The following is an 11724-nucleotide window of genomic DNA, read 5'->3' as shown; positions in this document are numbered from 1 at the left end:
GTGAATAAATAATTCACAAATGATTTTAGTATAACAAAACTATGTAATTAAATTAAATCTTTTGTTTATGCGGCAATTTCTTCTTAGTAAATATTTAGAATTTTGTGTTGTAAGTAAAAACTATTGAAAACTCAAAGTTATATTCCAACAATAAAATAAATTCAATGAAAATTAATATTCTCTCCACAATCGCTTATTATTTCGAAGAAACTAATAAGTACTTATATTTTAATAGAATAACAACTTTCACAAGTTCTCTTACAAGAAATTTTCCTCAAGTTCAGTTAATTTATAATAACATACTTAGTCGATATCATAATTGCATGAATTCTACTGAAACTTAACAACAACTCAAGCCCATGGTTACTAGGGAAAATTAAGTGGAAGCACACAGCTAACAAAAACTTTCTGAAATTTTAGTACCATAATTGCATTAAATGCTTTTTAAATGCCTTCAATTAAATAAATATATAAAATTATTATGAATTATTTATATGTTTATATTTTTTTCATTTTATATATATTTATTAAATACATATTTATTTAACTCATTTTTTCTCATTATTGAAAAGTACTCATTTATTATAACATGAGTAAATATTTCATATATCCTTATTAACTTATACTTTTTTAAGTTTTTTCGATTGATTTTTTAGGATTTTCTCAAGCTTGGCTCATTTTTTAATCACCAAAAGAATATTATTTGAATTTGAGATTTTTCACTTTCTGGAAATTTTACATATCCAATTAGAAACACAAGGTTTGGAAGAGTATATAACGTAAATTAGTAAATAACCCTTTTCAAATGATGAAAAAGTGTTACTTTCAATCATAAACATCGGAAAATTATAAAAGTAGGCATATATCGCTTCAGTTAGGCATATAGACGAATTAGTTCAACTTAGTTGAAAAGTATATATAGAAATAAGCCACATCAAGTATGTTCTTTAAGTATATTAAAACCACTGAACAAGAATATACGAGAAATAAAATAAAAATGTGCTATTTGACAACACTAAAAATAAGAAGAATTATTAACTAAAAGTATCAACTAACATAGCTAAAACAATAATAGAACAATTTAACAAAAAATGTAAATACACAACTACTATGTAGACTATTTCTATCATAACTTGCAAAATTTAGAGAAGTAATATACGAAAATAGTGCTAACTAGAAGTACTAAAAGAACAGATGAATAAACTTACAAGAACTTTCTGTAACAAATGTAGGTAGTTAAAGAACTTTAGAACATCTTTTATGTGTATGTCCTGTATTGTCACGAAGACTATAAACATAGCTGAGTGCTTCAGAATTTGTGAAATTAAAGAACGTCTCAGGAATAAAGCATCAAGAGCACCTTAATTCAAAAAAATCGAGTTGGCACCCAACATGTTATCTATTACAAATATACATAAGGTTTCTTCGCATCTGGTATCGCAACAAACGAATAAGTCTATAGGTAACTTACGGTTACAAGTTAATCTTACCTAAATTGATATAGAAGCCCTCTTTATAAAGAATTTAGGTTTTCAAGGAAAAACACAATAGAAAAATGAAAAACTCATGAAATTCTTGCAAATAAAAAGAATTATTTTTTGTAATAAATTCACAAATTTTTTTAATGTTAAGATAATAATAAGTTTATAACCAATTACAAAAACATGCACAATTTAATCAATAATTTTTGTAAAATCTTCTGACATTTTATGGGCCCTAAGAATTGCGGTGCCCAAAATGGATTGCTGATTTCATTGCTAATATTTTGCAAATTGATAAGAAATGTTATATCAAATATTTAGTAACATACCAAATAATATAAAATTTATATTACACTATTTAGTAATTATATATACAACGCAATTTGATAATGTTTTTGTTAAAATTTCAACTCGGAAAAATACCGAAAGCAATCAAAAAAAGCTCAAATTCCATAACTTTCGCTTTTAATAAAACAAAATTTTATCTCTTTTTATTGCCCAAACAAGACTCGGCAACCTCCAATGAAATCAAATTCATTCATGAAAATTTCTGAATTTGAAGGCACGTCAAATGTTATCGATTTTCATATACTCAAATGCGGAATAAATTGATTTTTTTGTAGTCATTTAGTGATAAAATTTATAAACAAATCAACATATGTAATTACATATTTATAGATATTCAAATAAAGTCTCATCATTAATGCAATCAAATAAAATATATAGTACGGTATATCTATTCTAATTGTAGCTCACCTGCTCACCACTGTATTTAGATACTTTTCTGATTAGTTGAGCAAATTATTTAATTTTTTTTTTGTGATTTTTGTAAAACTCCTTGCACTTTGGACTTTATCAATCATAAGTTACGAATTTTTATCAGAGTTAATGTTTTATTTATTTTATTTGTAATACATGAATACGAATGTGAATAAATTGTTTTTATAAAAAAAAATTAATTAACAATGAAAATGAAAAACTTTAAATAAATGTTTATATTTTACATTTATTTATTTATTTTTATAATTTATAGAGAAATTTATAAAGAATATAGAGAAGTGAACTACAATAACAAAAATTAAAATTTATTTTAATTTATATTAATTATATTAATTTATATCATTCTTTCATTTAAAATTTATTAAATATAAATAATTAAATTAATATAAAAAAATATAATAAATATAAATATATAATATAATATATAAATATTGAAATTATTAAAATTTATAAAAAGGTTTTTTCAAACAATAGTGAACTATAACAACAAAAATTCATTTTATATTATGACCATACAAATGTTTCAAGTATTGCCAAATACCGTCATCAGTAGTCTTGGAAATAATTCTTACATATAATTATTCGTAAATAAATTTTGAGGCTGCAAGTACTTGGAATCGAACTCGTGCCCTACGAAATTTGAAGCTCAGAGACAGCGCTCCTTAACCAACTGACCCAAAGTCGTACTTGACTTTTATGTTCACAAATTTTTCTGGAGTTTTGTTAATTTGCTGTGAAAGTTTCACAAATTCACTTGTTGTGTTTATATTGGAATAAAATTATAAACCAGCTGTAGAATAATTGAATTAATAAATCGTATTTTCTTTAGTTTTTAATTGTTAAATTTCAATACTAGTATGTTTGAAATTTATTGTATATTCTGGAGATGAGACCATTTTTAAAACTAATTTTATTTATTTAGCATTGATTAATTATCCTGTAAATATATATATATATTTAATTCTTAGATAATGAATAATAAAATATTTAAGAATAATGTATAACATTTTAGAAAAAAATGTTTTAATTTTTTAAATTTTTTTTTTAATACTAATTAATTAAATCCTTATTAAATATCCAATATCGGTTGCTGCGCTCTACACTTAGCAGACGAGATTAACAGAACAAAATCAGAAATGCAAATAGTCTGGATAAAGCATACTTAAGTAGACCAATAAACTATATTATTCATGAATCGACATAATTAGCTATTACCATAATTGAACGTTAGATTTAAATTACTAACAGAGTCTATATGCTACACTCAAGTAAACAGTATCACAAACATGCAATGCAATACAACTTAATCCTTTAATGATAACATTTTAACAGACATACATATACCTCAAATAGATATTTTGCATTTAACACAAATGATAAAATTTAAATATTCTTACTAATTTTCATAATTTTTTAATCTTATAAATTTTCTAACTTTCCAATAATAAGCAGCACGAAATCATTTTATCCAAGGAAGTAAAATTACCTTAGTAGACAGATATTCCATGCCACAGCAACTTTAAATTAAAACAGTGGCTTATATATACGTTTATATATTTATAATTAACGAGTATAAATAAATGCACTTTCACTGGCTTTGTTCATTAAGATTATTAAAAATTAAATTAAATAATTTTTGATTTAATTGTCAGAACCGCGCAAATATCTTCTTCTTTATGTATAAAACGAATTTGTAACAACAACTCCTTTATTGCTTTTTCTACTAAATCACTCCTCACTCAAGTAAAACCGGCTAACGTTTGGAATATTTGAAATCAAAGACCTCCTTTTATATCTTTTCAATCATTTTTTTCAATCTCTCTCAGTTTGTCTGAATACTCCATAAAAATAAATTTCAATACAAAAAAGAAGTGCATGCGCAATAAAATCCTGATATGATATATCTACCATGGGTAATTTCAACAAATTCAACTCAAAAATTTTTAATAATAAAAAAAATTAATAATAATATAGATTATTCTCAGATTAAGAGAAATAAATCAAGATTCCAGAGATGCAAATTCCATTTTTGGTTAAAATCTATATTTTTGTACTTATATGTAGACACTTTCTATATCTTTATAGAAGATAGTTTGGACTACGTCTAGGAGATCAATGTCTGGTAGATACAACACATATAGACTTATCAGATTTCCACAATATTATCTGAAAGACGATATGTTCAACATTTCAACGGTAGCAACAGGTAGCCTCCTCCCTACAATTTTGAAAGCATTACATTTCGTCTTTCAGATAATATAATTAATAGTGTTCGTATTGAAAGTGTTGATATTTTTATTAGCACAAACCGTCTTAACATTATCTATCATATATACTTATAGTAATACATCAACTATTGTATTTATCAAAAGGAACTCGGCATAGTTCAGTCAACTTAAAGTGAAGTTAAATAAAATTAATTCCATCAGATATTTTGTTTATTTTAACAACATATATTTTAATATTTTTATATGTTTTTTTTTACAATATTTTGTTGTAAAGTAATTCTTTCTTTTCGTTTTTTAAGTGCTGTTAACTGGTAATTTATTACATATTCTTTTTTTTTGAATTCTTTGACTTTTACTTGGATGTGTTATTATATTTCACATATATATTTTATTATTAATATATGTATATATTAATGTATATTATTTTAAATATTTTATATTTCACAAAGTGTGTGAGTGAATTGCTAATTAACATATATTCGATTCCGTAGATCAATTCATATATGACTAAATGCACAAAATGTACAATACAAAATGCTTCTCTAGATGTATGACTTAACTTCTTAAGTAAATAATATTAAGGATTTTTAGGAAATGACAGATTATTTTATAGTTGATAAATATTTTTCAATTTTTTTATCTAAACTATGCTTCAATTCTGGTGGCTTTGAAAACGAACACATGTCAAATTATCAAAACTTTCCTCAAAAGGATCCACTACTGTTAGAATATATATGCTTTATGCTTTAAAAATGAACATCCGTCAAATCAACAAAAATTACCTCAAAAGGATTGAATACTGCAAGAATATCTTATATTTATTAATGCGGACAAACCCCAACTCTATACGCTTTGAAAACGTACTTTCGTCAAGAGCATCAATCAAGACATCAAAAATACCTCAAAAAATTTAATTTGAGTAAGAATAAATTATACTTAAACTCTATACATTTTGAAAGCGTACATTATGAATGCTTTAAGAATATCTTATATTTATCAAGGCAGACAATCCTTAAACTTTATATGTTTTAAATATGCCCATTTATCAAGAATATCAATCAAGTCATCAAAAACTACTTCCAATCAGTACAGCAAGATGTCTCGTTAAGGACATTTCAATAATGATAATATTATTTATAAATGGTCTTGGTCAAAAAATATTAAATTACACAAACGATGGTAAAACCTAGATTAGAGACAAAGAATGTAACGCTGTGTGCTTGGTGGGGTTACAAGGGTATAATCTATTATAAATTATTATCGTCTGGGCAATTTAACTTTAGTGAATGATGCTTTTATGTATCTGTTTTTCTGTATTTGTGCAATAATATGATTAAGCGGAATTTGACGAAAAATTAAATAAATTTATCCACAGTAATTTGGCAATGAACTTCAAAAACTGTTGCTTTAGAAGAGAAAAAGTTTCATTTGAAGAGCATTCATCAGAGAATTTATATACATTTTTTATTTCCTTGCAGGCATATTTATTGAATTTTAATATTTACCTATTGTTATTATTAAATCGTTTCTTTTATCTTAAAAGTGACCAACAATCCTTTATAAGAGAATCCAGGTATTAGCTTTAGTAATCAATCCTTATAAGTAGTATTTAAAAGAAGAGATGTTGTGAAGTTTTTTAAGTTCAGCTTAATAAAAATCATTTAAAAAAAAACAACAAAAAATTCATATGCACAGTTTACTAAAATCTGCAATTATTAACCAACCAAAGTACGTATATATTCCTTACGCTCCACAGGTCAATGTAACTACAGGCAGGTATCAATGGTGACTGGCTTTGTTCCATGCAAAGCCAGTTTGTTTAGAACATTGCAGGATTGAAACAAATCTGTGCTGCATCATTTGTTGTTCTGTTTAATATTTATGAATTGACTGAATTTGAAGTCATACAATTTTCATTCCGTATATTCAGCAAAATTTATCATGCATATATAAAACTCATATGGAAGTAAATTTCCTGAGGCGGCAGGCACATTCGCATCCAATATTTCAACCAGTACGTTAGATATAAGCATACTATAAATATGTAAAATTTTTGAATTCCTGTGAAATTAAACAGGAGAAAACTTCATTTTCACTTCTTCAATATTGGAAAATCTTTTTTAAACAAAAATTTTCGTATAATTAGAACTATAACATATGCTTTGGCATGAAAGTAAAATTTTGAGAAATGAAATATTTTATATATATTTTTTTTATATATTTTGTATATATTAAACTATATATATATATTTATTATATCATATTTATTTATATTTTATTTTTTACCAACAAATGATTTAAATGTTGTTTTTAAAATTGTTTAAATAAAAAGTGTTAAATCATGATTTATTATTTTTTTCTTAAATAAATATTTTCTTTGCCTTATATAAAATTTATAAATTATATAAAATTCAAATTTTTTTTAGAAAAACATATTTAAGTAAAAAAAGAACTTTTAAGAGCCAAATACTACAAAATTAAATTTCTATTTAAAGCAGTCAATGAACTGTTAAGTACTTTGTTCGAATATAGCAAACGTAGATTGGCTACTGCAAGTGGTTAACCTTTTTAAAATACATCCTATTCTGGTTTCATCGATATCGGTATGGAGTTTGTATAGGACTTTCGGAAAGAATTAGTATTATGTTTAAATTAATTGAATCAAATAAAAATTTATTTATTCAAATAATTTTTGATTTAGGTTTTATACTTTTATTCGCTTATTATTTATACATTTTATTTCTTTCTTTACACTTATTATTTATACATTCTTTTTTCCGCTTATTATTTATACATTTTATTTCTTTCTTTCTTTCTTTTAATTCGAAAGACTGTTAATACAACATATTATTTCTATAAAAAAAAATATTAAACTAACCTTCTTTTCTCTTCTTTTCCTTTTCATTATAAATAGTAAATAAAACTTATTAACCCATTTCGGACCGTGGTGCACCACGCGATAGCTTTGAATATTTTTTAATACTCAAAGAATATTTTATACATTTTAGGAGAAGATAAAGTGAGAGTAATCTTTCAAATAAATATAAAACTTTTCTCAATTACTTAAAATTGTGTTATTTTCCTATTTACTTTGGAAATTTCACCGTAATATTTCAAGTCTGAAATTGGATAGTACATAATGGGTTAAACTCCCTTATACACTTATTAAAGCACCTATAAATTGAAACTTTAATTGTTTAGCTAAACTTAATGTAATTGTCAAATATTATTTACTTTTTATTACTTTTTAATGTTATTTACTTTTTTTCTTACTCCAACCGCATTTCTTTTATTTTGTTAGCAAAAGCATTAATATATAACGTACAACACTGCGTATGAGTACTTATAAATGCAATATAAATATGCAAATACTGTAAGTAGAGTATCTTAACAGTTTATTCACTCATCCAATCTGTTGTCTGTAATTAATTTTATCTGCAAATTTAAGGCTTCTAAGAAACTTAGGAGCAATTGCATTTAAACAATTTTTTTACAATAAAATAATAAATTTTAAATAAAATTCTATATATTTACTAAACGTTTCTGTTTTATTTTCATTCGATTGTATGCTTTTGTAATTCATTTCTATTGTTTAAAGCTTTCAGAGGTATTTATTATTGTTTTGACTGTTACAAGGACATTACCGATGAGAGCATAATTTCTGTTATTGGTTTTTGAATTGAATTTCATGAAGTGAATTCCTAATTTTTGACAGGACAATGAACTGTGCTTTGTGTCTGTCACATACTCGTATAAAATTACAGTGTATTGAATCAGTGAAATCAAGTAAATTAATTCATTTAAATGGAAAAGCTTAATAACAATTGTTTGCTAAAATTTGAAATTAATAAAATATTGTTTTAAGCACATTATATTATCTTTACTCAAATAATTTGTTAAGAATTAATAAAATATTTTATAAAATTTATAAAGTCAAATTTATAAAGTTTATAAATTAATGGAAATATTATCAGAATAAATATAAGTAAATATATGCACTGGCGCTCCAAGTCGAAACAAAGTCGCAAAAAAATACAGATTAATTGCATAGATACTTACCTAAAGTAGTACTGACTACTCGAGAATACACATAAACCTGATAGATTTAAAGCAATATTTAACATTTCTTAATCTTTTTAATCAATTTCCAACAGGCGAAAGAGTTGATGAATGAGCGACAAAATTTTTAGAAAATATTGAGATGAAATACAGCATAAAGCAATAAATTTTGCATATTACTTTCTCGAAGCTGCTTGAGCATCAATAAAGCATCGATGCCATTGTGATTCTTCTGGCATCGATGCTACTATAAATTACTATAAGCTGCTGGGTTATTAATATAATGCAAGAACTATAAAATTAGATATTTCAAATATGTAATCATTGTGTACTCAAGTAAAAGTTTTAAAAAAAATAATTAACTAATCTAAATAATACCATTTGGGACAGTTTTCAGTAGTAATTATTAATATCAGTAAATAAAAGATAAATATTATGTAATTTGACAATTTAGTCTATTCGTAATCAACCTATAATCCAACAATCTTAAAGTAGTTCTTGCAAATACTGGCCAATAATAGACGAACTACACTGTGCGGTGTCAATATTTTCGAAACATGTCAAATCTCTGATAATACCCGCCGTGGACATTTTGTTTTGCAAATTTCTATTACGGATTACATTTCTTTGTGGACAAAGCACACAAAGTTATTGACCTAATTGAGCAATTCTGCATGACACCGAAAATAACTTCGAGACCTATATTTTGGAAGTTATGTTTATATCCTGGAGACAAGATGTCGAAACTGTGGTTTAAACTCGCTATCATTTTGCAAGTTTCCATTTCGAGTCATCTTCTCTGATGGACAAAGTCTATAAAGTCATTGACCCCATTAATGAATTCTGTAGGACATCGACATTTATTCTGAACCTATAATCTTAAAAAAGTACTTACTTACTGGAAACATCATTGACATTGCGAATCTGTGATGATACCTGCTTCGGCATGCTGTTTTACAATTTTTCATTCAAATTAAAGTTTTTTGTGAACCAATACCGCGAAGTTATAGACCTTATAAAGCAATTCTGTTTATGCTTATGTCGAAAATTAATTCTGGAGATATAGTTATTCAGCTTCAATGGCCATGTTATCAGCAAACTCATTCATTTAGGAGTTAAAGACATACATATTCAAATACATAATACTAAATTAAATTAATATGTACATAGCAATATAATATAGAAATGTCATACATAATATTAATGTAGTAATTTTAGTGATAGATACTTGAGGTAAGGGAATCCTTAAATGAATATATGCCTTTATATATTCTGTTCATATAACCGTTTCAAATAAGTTTATTAAAACTGATGTTATTGAAAATCGTACGACACTTTTGACTACTTCATCGGATATTTCGTTCCTAAGAATGTTCCTATGTTCCAGTACCCATATTGAAGTAATTGATAGATATACAGACTTTTCTAAAAATGCTAACATTACTGGATAAAACTTACACAGTTTTAATATAACGCTTCTAATATTTAAAACTGAATTTCAGTTCTTAGAAAAATTTTTAAAAATATATTTTTATAAGGGCAAAGCATTCATTTATGATTAAACAATACACACATAGTTATCAATCGATTCACCTTTGGCTGTGATTAATTAATGTCTTTTAAATAATATATATTACTAATATATAAGCAATACATACATAACCTTAAATTCTTATCTAACCTAAAATTGTGTTATGACCAAAAACACATTAAATGTCGTGAAAAAAGATGTTTATTTTGCTTTAAAATTGATTCGAATTTTTCGTTATGAGAATTTAAGTAGAATTTATTTATAAATAAAATGTCCTGTGGTGCACGTGTTATTCTACATATGTATCCTGAATAGCAGTGCCACTGAGCATTAAACTGGGCTGAACCGTAGATAGCGACATTCCATACGCACCTGTATGTATGGCAAGTATCTACTAATAATTCATATTTACGATGGGTATGACGAAAAATATTCATATGCCATATTATGTTGAACAATCATTGAACTTGAAATATATATATGTTCAATATTATGTTTATACAGGGTTACCAATTTTATGCAAATAAAAGTGAAAATAAATAAAATGCACTTGTAAAATTTAATAAAATTTATTTTTCGCTATGTTGAAATATATTCAAAAATCCTACACGGCATATATAACAACACTTGATCCTTTTTATGTGATTTACGTTGGCTTATTAGTATATAATTGGCTATAACTTGATTATAACTTATTGAATGTCCATTTCAAAACATAGAATGCTTGAGAACTATTTACACATAAATAGAATCCTTTCTATTACGACACAAAAAAAAACCTCCAGTAGTGAGAAATTGCATTACCTTGATGATTAAAAGGCATCTCCAATATGTGAAATACCATATCCGGAATATTTCTCACGTTTCAAATACATACTTCATCATCATAATCATCAGCATTATCCATAGATATACAGTCCATATAGGATCTAAACTTGTTTCACGACATTCCTCCATTCTTCTCAATTGTTGGCTTTTAACTTTCAGTTGATGACACTCATATCCCTCACTCCTGTCACTCCATTTCTTTCTCAGTCTTCATTTTCTTCTATTGTTTTTTCTTCAGTTTTCTTCTACAGTTGTTCTAATTTCACTCTCGAAGATTCACTCGTTGCTGCTCTTTTTTTGGCATCCGCACAACCTGTCCTATCCATTTCAAGTGTTGTTTTTTTATGTGCTTGATTATTGTGTCACCTTCCATCAGTTGATCGAGTTCATTATTATATTTTATATGATATCAAATATACACTTAACAGGTCGTATTATGTCTTCCATATCTATATCTTTAATTTCAGGGTTTATGAAATTGATAATTCAGTGATTAGAGTGGATAGAGTGGATAGAATTGATGATTTATGGGCATACCTTCGTCATTTTAAAAAGATACAGACCTGTCACACCTCTACACACAATATCATTCATGCAATCTGTTTTTGTGCATTTGATCGAAGTCTCCAATAGAAGTAGATGTTATTCTAATTTACTTTTGGAATCACAAAACGGATGACCCTGTAATATGTATTTTTACTCCTTTGAAGTACCTTAAAAAACAAATTAAACACAAAAACTTAACATTCATGTATTTATCAAAATCATATAATATAAATAAGTTTATAATATAAGATCTATCTTAATAATTCTGTAA

Source organism: Teleopsis dalmanni, chromosome 2, assembly GCF_002237135.1.
Source record: "Teleopsis dalmanni isolate 2A chromosome 2, ASM223713v2, whole genome shotgun sequence".
Classification (NCBI taxonomy): Eukaryota; Metazoa; Arthropoda; class Insecta; order Diptera; family Diopsidae; genus Teleopsis; species Teleopsis dalmanni.
The sequence above is the reverse complement of the archived record's forward strand: the minus strand, read 5'-3'. Positions refer to the sequence as shown.